Here is a 15203-nt window from a genome sequence, read left to right on the forward strand (position 1 = left end):
TCAGTGATAAGGGTGACTCGTTGGACTTACACCGTTTGTACAAACAAAATGGTTTGTGCTGAACGCCTGCCTTCCTTCTGAGAGCCTGGAGTTTTGTTACATGCTAGGCAGCAGGTGCCTGCATGACAAAACCCCAAAACAAAATCTTAAGCACTGAGTCTCTAATGAGCTGCCCTGACAGACAATACTTCACACGTGTAGTTAGAATTTGTTGCTAGAGGACTTAAGTGCGTCCTGTGTGAATTCACTGGGAGCAGACTCTTGGGAGCTTGCACCTGGCTTTCTCTAGATTTCTCCCCATGTGCCTGTTCCCTTTGCTCATGAACAATTGCTTTGTATCCTTTTGCTGTAATCAATCTTAGCTGTGAGCATAGCTATATGTGGAATCCTGTGAGTTCTCCTAGCAAATCACTGAGCCTGATGGTGGCCTTGGGGATCCTTGATGCAACTAAATCACCCATACTCTAGGGCAGAGTTCTAAAGTTAATGACCTGGTTCCTGTTTACTAAAGAATTTGTAAAAAGGCTTTAACCAGGTGGGGTGAAAAGGGGTGTTGATTTCAGTCTGGATAATTCTGTTGACCTTGTACTTGGTGTTCTTGCCCATGCCCCATCTCATGAAGCAATCGCAGGACCCTCGCTCCTGGGTGCACACTGTTCTCAGTCTCAACCTACCTATCATGGAAGCAGAGGCAGAGCAGAGACAAGACAAGAGTGTATGGATCTATCAGTGGTAGAGGCTGGGGACTGCATGGGTGTTTGCATATCCCCTCCTAAGCCAGTGGGAGGGTAATTGAACAGCTGGCCTCTGCTACAGTTCAGGACTGACTCCCTTAGCAAGGCTTTCTTAAGTGTACCTTTCTGCTTGAGCTTTCTAGATTCCAAGCAGACATAGTTCTACTTGGTTTCGATGGAGTCTTTCTTTAGCTATGCTAATATAATCAATTAACTAACACAGAGCTTTGCTCTGGCCTGTGAGCCTCCACTTCTGTAAGGTCTGTAACCTGCTGTGTTAATTGTGCTCTCAAGGCAACTTGATCCACATCCTGGGGGCACTCCTCACTTGTGGTCCCTTCCCCAAGCTGCAGTTATCACCTCGTATACAGAATTGCTCTGAAGCTTGATATTCTTTCTGGACCATCCCATAGAGAAAAGCAAGATTTTAGCTTGTATGTGTTGTCCAGGGTCTTAGAAATCAACCTGCTATGTGCCCAGTTCTAGATTCCCGGACAGCCACTGTAATGTGAAGGCTTCCTGGCAGGGTGGGTCTGTTTCTTCACCCTCACCCCCTTCTGTGGACATAGCAGACGTCAGTGGGGAGATGAGACGAAGGCAGAGGAGTTGCGCTAAGAGGAGGACATTCTTGAAAATATGAAAGATTTGATTATCTTATAGAACTTTAACTTTTAGAGCTGGTTTTCTAAATTTCCTCCTCTACCTTCCTGTGTCCGCAGCCCCCATTTACTCATCTTTAGATGAAAGCAGAACATGGTTCTGACAGTCCCCATAGAAGGCCAAAGAAATGTGAGACTCCTGAGTGGGGAGCTAAGGGGAGTGAGGGAGCAGGAGTATCCAGGTGAGCACAGGAAGTGGTGAGGGTAGGAAAGAAAGAGTGTCCATGGGTGACGCAGCTCCTGGAGTACAAGGAAAGGGTATGTGAAATTTCAAGGGCTTTTCCGAACAAAGTATTATCACCCCACTGTGCAGTGGAGATAGATCAAGGGACTCCTTAATGCTTGTTGGCCCAATGTGGGCCTTTGTGGGTTGTTATAAGTAGCTTCAAGTCCAAAGTGAGAAACTAGTCAACATACTCTCCTGCCTCTGTGTGATTGATAGGCAGAGAGTAAGACTCTTGAGTAATGTACTGACCATTCTTCCAACATTACAAGCATCGCAGGAAAAATCCCACAATTCCCACTGCAGGAAGTGCTAGATCACCAGAGGAATATACTAAAACTCCAGACTTCCAAGATGGAAGTCTCCACTCATTGTTAATTTCAAAAGTCTTTTTATCAAATTCTTTGAAACAAATGAAAACAATATTCCAAAATCTCTGGCATGAGGCAAAAGCAGTGTTAAGAGGAAAATTTATAGCACTGAATGCCTACATCAAGAAAATAGAAAGATCTCAAGTTAGCGATCTAACATTACATTACACATAAAGGAACTAGAAAAACAAAGAACAAGCTAATCTCAAAACTAGCAGATGAAAAGAAATAACTAAAATAGAAGAGAACTAAACAAAATTAAGACCCCTCCCAAAACATACAAAGGATCCACAAAATGAAGAGTTGTTTTTTTGAAAGGATAAACAAGATTGACAGACCACTAGCTAGACTGACAAAAAAGAAAGAAGAAAGAGAGAAAGAGAGAAAGAGAGGAAAGAAGGAAGGAAGGAAGGAAGGAAAGAAGGAAGGAAGGAAGGAAAGAAGGAAGGAAGGCAGGAAGGAAGGAAGGAAAGAAGGAAGGAAGGAAGGAAGGATCCAAATGAGCACAATCAGAAATGACAAAGGTGACGTTACAACTGATCCCACAGAAATACTAAAGATCCTGAGAGACTATTATGAATGCCTCTATGCACACAAACTAGAAAACCTAGAGAAAATGGATAAATTCCTGGAAGCACACAACCTGCCAAGATTGAATCAGGAAGAAAATGAAACTCTGAACAGACCATTAATATGTTCTGAAATTGAATCGGTAATAAAAAACCTATCAACCCATAAAAGTACTGGGCTAGATTGATTCATAGCCGTATTCTACCAGACATACAAAGAAGAACTGGTACCATCCTACTGAAACTATCCCGAAAGACTGAGGAGGAAGGATTCTTCCCTAACTCATTTTAGGAAACCAGTATTATCCTGATACCAAAATCCGACAAAGACACAGTGAAAAAAAGAAAAAAAACTACAGGCCAATATCCCTGATGAACATAGACATGAAAATCCTCAACAAAATCCTAGAAAACCAAGGCCAGCAGCACATCAAAAATTAATTCACCACAATCTGTGAGCTTTATTCCTGGGATACAAAGTTGGTTCAGCATACAGAAATCAATAAATGGATTCACTACCTAAGCAGAATTAACAAAAATCATGTAACTATTTCAATAGATGTAGAAAAAGCTTTAAACAAAACCCAACATCCTTTCGTGATAAAAACCCTCGACAAACTAGGAATCGAAGGAACATATCTAAAAATAATAAGAGCCATTTATGATAAACCCACAGCCAACATCATACCAAATGTACAAAAGCTGGAAACATTCCCCTTGAGAAATGAAAAAAAAGAAAAGGATGCCCATTCTCACTTCTATACAACATAGAATTGGAAGTCCTGGCCAGAGCAATCAGGCAAGAAAAAGAAATAAAAGGCATTCAAATAGGAATAGAAGAAGTCAAACTATCTTCATTCACAGGCAATGTAATTTCATACCTAGAAAACTCCATAGACTCCACCAGAAGGTCTAGAACTGATAAACAACTTCAGTAAACTTTCCGGATACAAAATCAATATGCAAATATGAGCAGCATTTCTATACACCAGTAACATTAAAATTGAGAGCCAAATCAAGAATATAATCCCATTTACAACAGCCACCCACCAAAATAAAATAACTAGAAATACATTTAACCAAGGAGGTGAATGATGTCTATGATGGGAATCACAAAACACTGCTGAAAGAAATCATAGACAACACAAACAAATGGAAAAATATCCCATGCTCATAGATTAGAATAATCAATATTGTTAAAATGGCCATACTGCCCAAAGCAATCTACAAATTCAATGCTATTTATATCAAATTACCAATGTCATTTTTTCACAGAATTTCAAAAAGCTATTTTAAAATTCATATGGAAACAAAAAAGAGCCTGAAAAGTCAACGCAATCCTAAACAAAAAGAACAAAGCCAGAGGCATCACATTACCTGACTTCAAACTATACTACAAGGCTACAGTAGCCAAAGCAGCATGGTACAGGTACAAAAACAGACACACAGATCATTGAAACAAAATACCAAACCTGGAAACAAAGCCATACACCTACAACAGACTGATCTTTGACAGCTGACAAAAATAAGCAATGGGGAAAAGAGAATAGGGAAATAGGGGAAAGGGGATAAGCAATAGGGAAAACTACCTATTCAATAAATGGTGCTGGGATAGCTGGCTAGCCATACACAGAAGAATGAAACTGTACCCCTACCTATCACCATATACACAAATTAACTCAAGATGGATTAAAGCTTTAAATGTAAGACCTCAAACTTTGAAATCCTAGAAGAAAACCTAGGAAATACCCTTCCATAGACAGTGGGGACTCCAAGAGGGAGAGAGGGAGGAGAGCAAGGGCTGAAAATCTTCCTATTAGGTACTATGTTCACTATCTGGGTGATGGGATCAATACAAATCCAAACCCCAGCATCACGCAACAGACCCTTGTAACAAACCTACACGTGTACCCCCGATTCTAAAATTTAAATTTTAATTTAAAAAAATCTTTTTATTAGCAGTGTTTGGGGGTTTAGGCCTCAGACTTCAGGAAGAAGCCAATGAGAGAACATGATGTGAAGAGGGTCTCCTTTTCTCTCTGGGAGATCTGCTTTCCATCATTAACAACTGTGAGCTGCAGGCCCTGTTGTTGCTTGTGCTGCCACTCCTTGGCTGAGCTTCTGGGGTGGTTGGAGAAGCCACTGAGTATTGACTAAGACACAACCACTTCCTTCAGGGAGCTTGCTGCCTAAGAAGAGGCCATGTCTTTAAACAGATACCGAGTCAATGGACCCGGCCCAGTTCTCAGTAGTGTAACATCCCATCAGTACAGGGTTCCCACCTTCAGACCGATCTTCTCAGGACAGTTCCAATACTGTCTGTGGAGGCTGTCATTCCTTCCTCGGGATAATGGTTTTCTGCACCATCTGTAAATATCTTTTAAGCAGATCTTCAATAAATGATTTCAGTTTCTCATAATTCCAGTCAGTCCAACGTTTATTGAAGGCGTGCACAGATGGAAGAGAATGTGCTCTCTGACCTCCTGTCCCCACTTTTACTCTCTTGGGATTGGCTGCGAACCCCAAGTCATTGCTTGGCAGGCAGCACAAAACCTTCAGCTCCAGATGAGCCATTTAATAGGTGCTTAAGATGAATTTTTGGAAATTTTTAAGAGAAAAGCAATTTCCCTAAGCATCCAGGAATGTTTTCTGTGGCTGTATTTTTATCCTCTGCATTTCTCCCTGCTGCAAGGGATGGCCTGCCACAGCCTTGGTCCAGGGCATCTGCCACCTGTACACAGGGCCCTAACCCTCTCTCCTATTCAAGGACTTGACATCTTTCTCTTGTATCATTGATTTTCCTATTTCTTGTGGTTCATCCCATTGGCATACCAACATGTGATAACATCCTATATTATATTAAATAATTAAGAAATCAATAAATCTCTTTTCAATCTCCAATTCCTCTTTCATCTATTACTGTATTTTGTACTCTTTGTAGCAAGTACTCATAAACCACTTTATTTATGAGAATAAAGTATTCTCATTGCACAGCTTTCATATTTCCTGCACCCACTTCCCAGAATGCTGTCCCAGGATCCTTGTGTCCTCACTTCTTTAGATCTCTGCTCAAGCACTTCTTATTACCTATGTTAGTCTTCTTTTGCATTGCAATAAAGAAATACTTGAGGCTGGGTAATTTATTAAGAAAAGAGGTTTAATTGGCTCTCAGTTCTGCAGGCTGGACAGGAAGCATGGAGCTGGGATCTGCTCCTGGTAAGGGCCTCGGGAAGTGTCCAGTCATGGTGGAAGGCACAGGAAGAGCAGGTGCATCACATGGTGAGATGTGGGGGCAAGAGGAGAGAAGAGGGAGGTCCCAGACTCTTTTAAACAAGCAGATCTCACGTGAACCTACTGAGGGAGAACTCGTATGTCACTAACGGGATTCTAAGACAGTCATGAGAAATCTGCCTCCATGATTCAGTCACCTCCCAACAGGCCCCACCTCCAACATGGGGGATTATATTTCAACATGAGATTCGTAGGGGACACACATCGAAACCATATTATTACGTGAAATGATAATGGTTAGTTATCAACTTATTTTCTTGTTTATTGTCTGTCTTTAAGACAATAGAATCTAAATTTTATAACAAATTAGATTGAATCTATCTCAATTCATTGGTGTATCACTGGTACCTGAAATAGGGCCTGGCACACACAGAAAATACTCAATAAATATTTGTGGAATGAGTGAGAATATTAGCCAGAGTTTATTGAGTGTTCATTATGTGTCAGATACTGTGATAAGAGCATTATCTCATTTAACTCTCACAGCAGTTCTATAACAAGTTTAGTACTTTTTACCCCGTTTTACAGATGAGGAAACTTCAGCATAAAAAGATAAAGTAATGACCAGGTGTAGGGGCTCTCTCCTGTAATTCCTGCACTTTGGGAGGCCAAGGCAGGAGGATGGTTAGAGGCCAGGACTTTGAGGCCAGCCTGGGCAGCATAAGGAAACCCTCCCTCTACCAAAAAAAAAAAAAAAATTAATTCGCTAGGCACAGCAGTCTGTGCCTGTAGTCCCAGCTACTTGGGAGGCTGAGCTGGGAGGATTACTTGAGCCCAGGAGTTCAAGACTGCAGTGAGCTATGGTTGCACCACCGCATTCCAGCCTGGGTGACAGAGTGAGATCCTGTCTCTAAAAATAAATAGATAAATACATAGATGATGAAGTAATTTGCCTAAGTTTATACAGTTAACAAGGTACGGAACTAGACCTTGACCCCAGTTTGGTCTCACTCCAAAACTCCTGCTCATAACCACAGGATTATACTGCCCCCAATGACAGCCGCCTACCAGTCAAAGTCCCAGTGACATCGGTTTAAGATTCTCTGCTAATGAATGCTGCACGAGGCACCATAAGTGCTCCTTTCATTGTCCAACAGCACTGAGCTAGCTCCAGTTCTCCCACCCTCTATTCTGTAAATGGGTGCCTATTGCAAGTGGAGTGGTTGGACAGGAGGGTGCTGGAGTATGAGTGGAAGCGGGGAGAAGCACTCTATCCTGGAAGCCCGAATTTCTAATCTTCCAGGTTTCAGCTTTGATGTAGGGCAGACGCCACATGTTTTCCAGATGTCTTAACTCTCCACCTTCACTTTCCTCTGTCTCCTCTCTCTCCTTTTCTGGACCTGGGGGGAACTCTGTTTCACAGGCATTTTGGTCCCCCAACTGCATGCCCTAGAGGTTGCCTGCAAACCGTTCCTCAGGCCAGGGGTGCAGGTAAGTTAAGGCTGTCGGAGTGAGTCTCTACCGCGAGGAACAGGAGTTGGTGAATAAACCCCCCGCTCCACCCCTCTCAGCAGTGCCACTCTGAGGGGGGTTGCACAGTTTCCTAGAGGGTCCTTAGGGCCCATGGAAGTAGCCCTCCCAAGAACACACCATGTATGGAGTCTCCTTCCTTCCCGGCCTCATCCCCTGCTGTCTCCCTTGCTTCCTGAGCTCACCTCCCAAGTAAGTGATATGTCCTGGAATCATCATCTCAGATCTGCCTTTGGGGAAACCTGACCCGAGAAAGACTTCTCCTAAATCTGCACCACCTGTGGAAACAAACAGTATCCAGGAGTCACATCCCAAGAACCAGACCATCTTCCCCCAAACATAGGTTAAATGACATCTCAGTGAGCTGGAAGGGCACAGCTTCAGCCATCATTTCATTCAGTGTCCTCATCATTCTGCAATAGACACTGGTTAGATAGGGTCAGCCCACTTCACACACACAAAAACTGAGGCTCAGGGAGGTGAATTAAGTACCTGGCTATCAAGACTCCAGGTCAGCGGACTTTCATCCTCAGGGGTTTGCGTCAGAATTCAATAAGCTCTTTTCTATAATGCACCTAGCAGAGGGCTAAGCATGCAAGTCCATGTAAGTTCTCTTTTCTCTTTTGACTTTTATTATTCCACTAAATGGTCTAAAAATTATGTTGTCACTGGAGTTGGGCCCATATTTCATAAACAGAAAGATAGATGCAGCTCCAGCCGTTCCTTCTCCTAGGTGAATAGGTACACATGGTTCAGGAATGTCCCACTGGAGTCATCCCTCTTCTCTTCACAGGTGCGGTTTATAAACCAGCCCAGCTTTGGCTCAGGACAAACCACCCATCTCCAGGGGCTGGTGTGTGTGCCTCTGCTGATCGCAGCTGCTGACCTGTCTCCTGTACACTCCAGATGCTGTGATGCTCAGACAGCAAAACTTCTTTTCAGGCTCCCCAAGAAGGCAGGGACCCCGGTTCTCTCAAGAGCTAATGTTGGAGCCAATCAGTCTCAAGAGGGAGTCCCAGAATCAAGAGGAAATATGGCCTTGCTCCTTGATCCTGGAGTAGAGCATGTCTTCCCTGCCCGCATGGCCAGGCTGTGAACCTGCAGCTCAGAAAGTTGGCCTCCCTAGTGCCACACTGTGGAACCATGTCAGCCACATGATTGTGGCTTCCTGGGGCCATGGTGTGTGCACTCTGCCTGTTCATGTTGTGTTTTCCCGGTGACTCCTTCCTTTGCTATTCAGTAATAAGGCTGATCTGCCCTAGCAATGCCCACAGCCAATGGCACCTGCACAGTGCGTTCCTTCTCTGCTCCACAATATTTCCTTAAAGAAACACACACCTGGAAATGAAATTTCTGGAATGATTCCCGGATGCTTTCCAGAGGAAGCCTGGCAACATGGGCAAATAGCCCTTTATTTTCCACCATGGGAACAAATATTTCCGATCTTTCTTTAGTGTTGGGGCTGCATACAATAAATACTCAGGTGACACTTTTCTGGGTGGCAGGGGTGCAGGGGTGAGTGATGGGAATGAGGCTGAATCAATACTTGTCAGTTTGTGTCATTTCCACCAGCACTGAGAGGGCGACTGTTTCAGTATCCAAGTGGAAATTGTGAACTCAGGGAAAAAAGACAGATGAAAATTCAGTAGTTATCTTCAGAGGGAAAGAATTTTAAGCTGTGGGGATGGATACAATCTCTATGGAAGAGAAAAAAAGACAGACAGATGAAAGGAGATGGGGCCTTTGATCATATAATTTGTTACCCAAACTGGAACAGCTTTGAGAGTGAAAGGGGGTCACTACTAATAGTGACACTGGGGCCTCAGATGTGAACTAGGATTGTCTTGGGCACACAGGGACATATGGTTGCCCTAATGCCAGGGTCAGTCTATTGAAGGGGCCAATGATGATAGCCTGACCTTTGCCACAGCCCTGACACTTGCCACATAACAGTAGGGAGTGGTAACGAGGCAGTCACTCAACACAGCTCAGGACATAAGACCTTCTGGTAGGGTCTTCACTGGGGGTGGGGGATGGTGCCTCATGAACTCCTGAAACTTGTTTTCCCTTGGCTGCCAAAGACCTCCCTCCCTTCTCTCATCTTCCTCTTTCTGTGGGGATGAGGGAGGTACCCTGAGGCTGGGACACAGATGTCCATGTGCTCTCCAAATGTCTTGAGGGAGGGGAGAAAACTATTACTCTTGGAAATTTGATAGAATCGTCAAAAGAATATAATCAGCTACATACATTGTTTAACCAAAGTTATAGTTCTATGATAAAAGATAAAAATTTTCTTTTATATTAGCACTACCCATTACCATTTCAATATAACCTCCCAAGATAATTACAATATACATTTGATCCTGCTTGGTTTCCAACTCATTCCCTCTAGTCTGTGCCCTCCTACCTCTCTGGGGACCTTCCTCCGTATTTAAAAACAAACCAACAAAAAATCATCTCTTGACCCTGAGTTTCTCTTTCAACCTGTATCTAGAAGAGTATAAATGCAATACCTTCCATTTTCTCCCACCTCCTTTATACTCTAACCCTGTTGTAATCTGGCCTTCTAGCATTTCCACATTTTTGTGTTTCAGAACAGATGGAAGAGTTCTAGCTGATATAACCTCACTCAGTGTGGTTCACAATAGGCTCAGATAAGCTAAGCCATTCCGAACATCAGATTTCTAAGGAAAGCCAACTAGATTTTTAAGAAACAAACTGATTCAAAGTTGGTTAAAACCTGCTTAAATTGGTTCTAATCAGGTCAAGCCAACTTTCCTGGATCATACTGGGTAAAGCCAGCTCGAACAGGATAAAACAGTCCCAAACTGACACACATCAGATTCCAAGCAGTTCCTGCTGCTCGAGACCAGATAAGCCTGCATCTAACTTGTCCTTACTGGATTAGACCAACGTGAATTGAATCACAGCAGTTCAGAAGGAGGAAACTGGATTCAGGCAAGTGATAGTGCTTTATATTAGGGGAAAACAGTGTAAAGTGATTCTTAGTAGAGCAAACAGATCCTAACGAAATTAAAACTGTTTAAAGTCACTTTTGTCAAAAAAGGCTGGTTCAAACTGGATCAAATCAGCTCTGATTTCAATAGCTTTTCCCTTGGTTGGGAAAAACCATTGAAACTATTCAACCAGCTTTGAATAGTTTAAACCAGATCAACCTGGTAGCATTGCTAAATAGCTTCAGAATATATTATTAACTATTTATTGAGGGGAAAGGCTGGGCATGGTGGTTCACGCCTGTAATACCAGCACTTTGGGAGGCTGAGGTGGGCAGATTGCTTGAGTATAGGAGTTCGCTACCAGCCTGGGCAACATGGTGAAACCCCGTTGCTACAAAAAATACAAAAATTAGCCAGATAGTGGTGGCATATGCCTGTGGTCCCAGCTACTCCGGAGGCTAAGGTTGGTGGATTGCTTGAGCTTAGGAGGTTAAGGTTGCAGTCAGCCAAGACAGCACTACGGCACTCCAGCCTGAGGGACAAAGCGAGACTCTGTCTCAAAAAAAAAAAAAAGAAAAAAAAAAGAAAAAAAACCCCCAACCAAATGAAACAACAAAGAAGCCTATTTATTGAGGGGGAAAAAAGAAACAGGTTATAGATGTTGTTATACATTATATCTTATAATTTACATTTTGCTTTCATAGGTCACAGAAAGATGTGTGTGTGTGTGTGTGTCTGTGTGTGTATATGTATGTGTGTGTGTGTGTGTGTGTATATATATATATATATATATTTGTTTTTTAAGTCCAAAGCAAACTCTTTCCTGATTCAGCATACAATCTGTAATGTTCGTTTCTCTATAGATTACTCTTGACACTAAAATTATTTCTTACACTGATGACTGTCGTGAGTTTTAATGAAACTGAAGCAAGTTGTTTGCCAAAAAAATTGTCCCCCAATTATCTAGACATGAGCTTCCCTCTGGGAATAAACTTCATGTCCAGTGCTGACCTTCTTGCAGTGATATTTTTGGGGAAACGTCTTTTTTCATAGGGACAATGCACTTGCATTACGTCATAGGAGCCAGACCCACAATAGGACACATTTTCAAAGAGAACTTGTTTCTCCAGATCTGTGCACACACTGTGTCCCAAGGCAGTGCTGCTTTTATGCTAACTATGTTGATTATGTGAGCTGCGGAACAGTTCTTCTATAACCTGAATATAACTTTCCCATAAAAATTCTTTCACCTTTTTTTTTTTTTTTTTTTGGGAGAGAGGGTCCCGCTCTGTCACCCAGGCTGGAGTGCCGTGATCATGGCTCACTGCAACCTCATCTTCCTGGACTCAGGTGATCCTCCCACCTCAGCCTCTCGAGTAGCTGGGACTACAGGCCCGTGAGACCACACCCAGCTAATTTTTTGTATTTTTATAGAGACATGATTTCATAATTTGTATTTTTGTAGAGACAGGCTTTCGCCATATTCCCCAGGCTGGTCTTAAACTGCCGGACTCAAGCGATTGGCCCGCCTTGGCCTCCCAGAGTGCTAGGATTACAGGTGTGAGCCAATGCACCTGACCCCACATTTTTTATTTAAAAAATTTATAAACTAAATCGTCATTGGATATTGGGACATTCATCATTTTTACTTAGTTGCGACTTCCTGGCTGATGGGCAGTATGAAAATGAATGCAGAATTATGTTGACTGCCTGGGAGCCACCTGGACTGATATATAATATACTTATCCAAATGGTAAACTGGTACAGAAGTGGAAGAAAACATGCAGAGACTCAATAAGAATACAAATTAAGTTACAATGCAATTAATAGTCAAACTGAAGTGGAAAGGTAATTTATATTAACTACATTAAGATATATATATATATATTTCCCAGGCAGAAAATGTTGGATTTTGTGTTTCAAAACCAGACACCTGCAAGTCTAAAATCCAGGTCTGATCCAATCAAACGTGCTTGAATAATTGTATGCAAATAAAATTTGTTCTGAATTGTTTAAGCTGTTTGCAATTGGATTACAATGAGAACTACCTTTTCATTTCAGTTTGCACTCACCATGGTCTGACAGCGACCTTTAAGAGAGTCAGGGATGGATGGTTAGAGGATGAAGTAAGAAAATGCCTCGTACTCCACCCCGTGACCACCACTTCTGTGTTTTTCTGGCCACAGACCTTGCCTTCTGGTGGTCTGGGGAAGAGTTGTATTGTACATCAGATGCCCAAAATGTTCCATGGACACTTGAAAGAAATGTGTATTCTGCCATGGAGTGGACCTGTAAGTGTCCATTAGAATCAGTTAGTTGGTGGTGTTGCTCAGTTCCTCAATGTCTTTGCTGATTTTCTGTCTATTTATACTATCAGTTACTGAGGGGAGAGCTTTGATGTCTTCAACTCTATGGGCTTGTCATTTCTCCATTCAGTTCTATCAGTTTTTGGATTTGGTATTCTGAAATGCTATTGTTTGGTATACATACATTTAGGATTGCTATGTTTTCTGATGAATTGGCTCTTTTTATTATTATGTAATGTGTCCTCTTTATCCTTGGTAATTTTCCTTGTGCTAAAGTCTATTTTAATGATAAAATCATATTCCAGGTTTCTTTTGGTTAGTGTTTATATGGTTTAGCTTTCTTTCCATATTTTAATTTTTATTCTGATCATAGATATATTATTATATTTAAAGTGGGTTTTGCTGGGCATGGTGGCTCACACCTGTAACCCCAGCACTTTGGGAGGCCAAGGGGGGCAGATCACTTGAACCCAGGGATTTGAGACCAGCCTGGACAACATGGTAAAACCCCTTCCCTACAAAAAATACAAAAATTAGCCAGTCGTGGTGGCACACACCTGTGGTTCCATTGGGAGGCAGAGGTGGAAGAATCACCTGAACCCAGAAAGTCCAGGTTGCAGTGAGCCGTGATTGTGCCATGTACAGTCATTTAGCCTGGGTGACAGTTTTCTTTGTTTTGAATTGAGATACTGTCTCAAAAAATTAAAAAATAATAAAGTGAGTTTCTCTTAGGCAGTATGTAGTTGTGTCTTAGTTTTCTTTGTTTGTTTGTTTTGAATTCATGCAGTCTTTGTCTTTTAACTGGTAGGTCTGGTGGACAGACTCCAACATGGCCTCTATTGAATCCTACCTCTTGGATTTATATTGTTGCTTAATCTCCACTCCTTAAGTATGAACAGGTATGGAGAGGTCCTGCGAGTTGTTTCCAACCACTAGAATATGGTAAGGGTGATGGAATGTCACTTTTGTGATTATGCTATCTAAGATTGTAACTTCTGTCTTGCTAGCAGTCTTTCTCCATAGATTCATTCTCTTGCTGGCTTTGATGAAGTAAGTTGCCATGTTGGGGAGGCTCACATGGCAAGAAACTGAGGCCTTCAATCCAACAGCCCAAAAGAAATGAAATTGTCTCAACAGCTGTGCATAGAAGCTTAGAATCTGATTGTTCCCCAGTAAAGCCTTCAAATGTGACCTCAGCCCTGGACAACACCTTGGTTGTAGCTTCATGAAAGACCCTGGAGCAGAGGACCTAACTTAGCCATGCCTGGATTCCTGACCCACAGAAACTGAGATAATAAACATTTGTTATTTTAAGCTAAGTTTGTGATAATTTGTTACAGATATCTAATATTTATATCATTAGGTATTTATACCATTTAATGTAAGAATTGAGAGCTGGGTGCAGTGGCTCATGACTGTAATTCCAGCACTTTGGGAGACTAAGGCAAATGGATCACTTGAGCCCAGGACTTTGAGACCAGCCTGGGCAACATGGCAAAACCCTGTCTCTACAAAAAAATACAAAAATAGCCAGGCATGGTGGCATGCACACCTGTGCTCTCAGCTACTCTGGAGGCTGAGGTTGGGGAATCACCTGAACCTGGGAGGTTAAGGTTGCAGTGAGCCATGATCACACCACTGCCCTTCATCCTGGGTGACACAGTGAGACGCTGTCACATACAAAAAATAAAGAAATAAATAAAAATAAAGTAAAATAAAATTGATATGTTTGTACTTAGATCACCATTTTATCATATATTTTATGTTTGTTTCTTCTGATTTTCATTTTCCCTTTCCTACTTTCTTCTGAAATATTTGAATATTTTCGTCTTCTGTTTTAATTTTCTATTGATTTTTTACTATATCTCTGTAAAAAAATTTTAGTAGATGGTCTAGAGATTATATGGTCTACTTATATTTTACAATTTCAAGTGGAGTACGGAAACCTTCTCACCCTATAGGTACCTTTGGCATTCCCTCTTTATGTAGTCATCATAGTATTATGTACTATGATGACTACATACGTTGAAGATTTCATCAGTCAGTGTTACCATTTGTGCTTTCACATATTTCAAAGTACTTAAATTCTATTATATTTTTCCAGGTATCTACCATTTCAGTTGCTCTTATTTCATTACAATTGTTAAAGTTTCCCTCTGATTTAATTTCCTTGTAGTCTGAAGAATTCTCCTTAGCATTTCTTATAGAAGAAGTCTGGTATCAAGGAATTTTCTTACTTTCTGTTTATCTGAGAATGTCCTTATTTCATTGTCATTCATGAAAGATGTGTCCACTGGATATGAGATTCTGGATTGATAGTTTTCTTTTCTATTTTATTTATTTATTTATTTATTTTGAGACAGAGTCTCACTCTGTAGCTCAGGCTGGAGTGCAGTGGCATGATCTCAGCTCACTGCAACCTCCACCTCCCGGGCTCAAGTGATTCTTGTGCCTCAGACTCCCAAGTAGCTGGGACTACAGGTGCATGCCACCATGCCTGGCTAATTTTTTGTGTTTTAGTAGAGACGGGTTTCACCATGTTGCCCAGGGTGGTCTCGAACTCCTGAGCTCGGGCGATCTCCCTGCCTTGGCCTCCCAAAGTGCTGGGATTACAGGCATAAGC

General features: G+C 41.9%; 1 protein-coding gene across 1 annotated transcript in view; it reads left to right on the forward strand.

Moving 5' to 3' along the window:
* Positions 1-10220: 10220 nt before the first annotated feature.
* Positions 10221-15203, forward strand: part of THSD4 (thrombospondin, type I, domain containing 4) — a 723953-nt gene continuing 718970 nt past the window's right edge. The window contains exon 1 of the mRNA XM_011978583.1: positions 10221-10275. The gene's annotated coding sequence lies outside the window, so the exon portion shown is untranslated. The remainder of the gene's footprint in view (positions 10276-15203) is intronic.

Source organism: Mandrillus leucophaeus, unplaced genomic scaffold (genome assembly GCF_000951045.1).
Source record: "Mandrillus leucophaeus isolate KB7577 unplaced genomic scaffold, Mleu.le_1.0 Scaffold197, whole genome shotgun sequence".
In the NCBI taxonomy this organism is placed as follows: Eukaryota; Metazoa; Chordata; class Mammalia; order Primates; family Cercopithecidae; genus Mandrillus; species Mandrillus leucophaeus.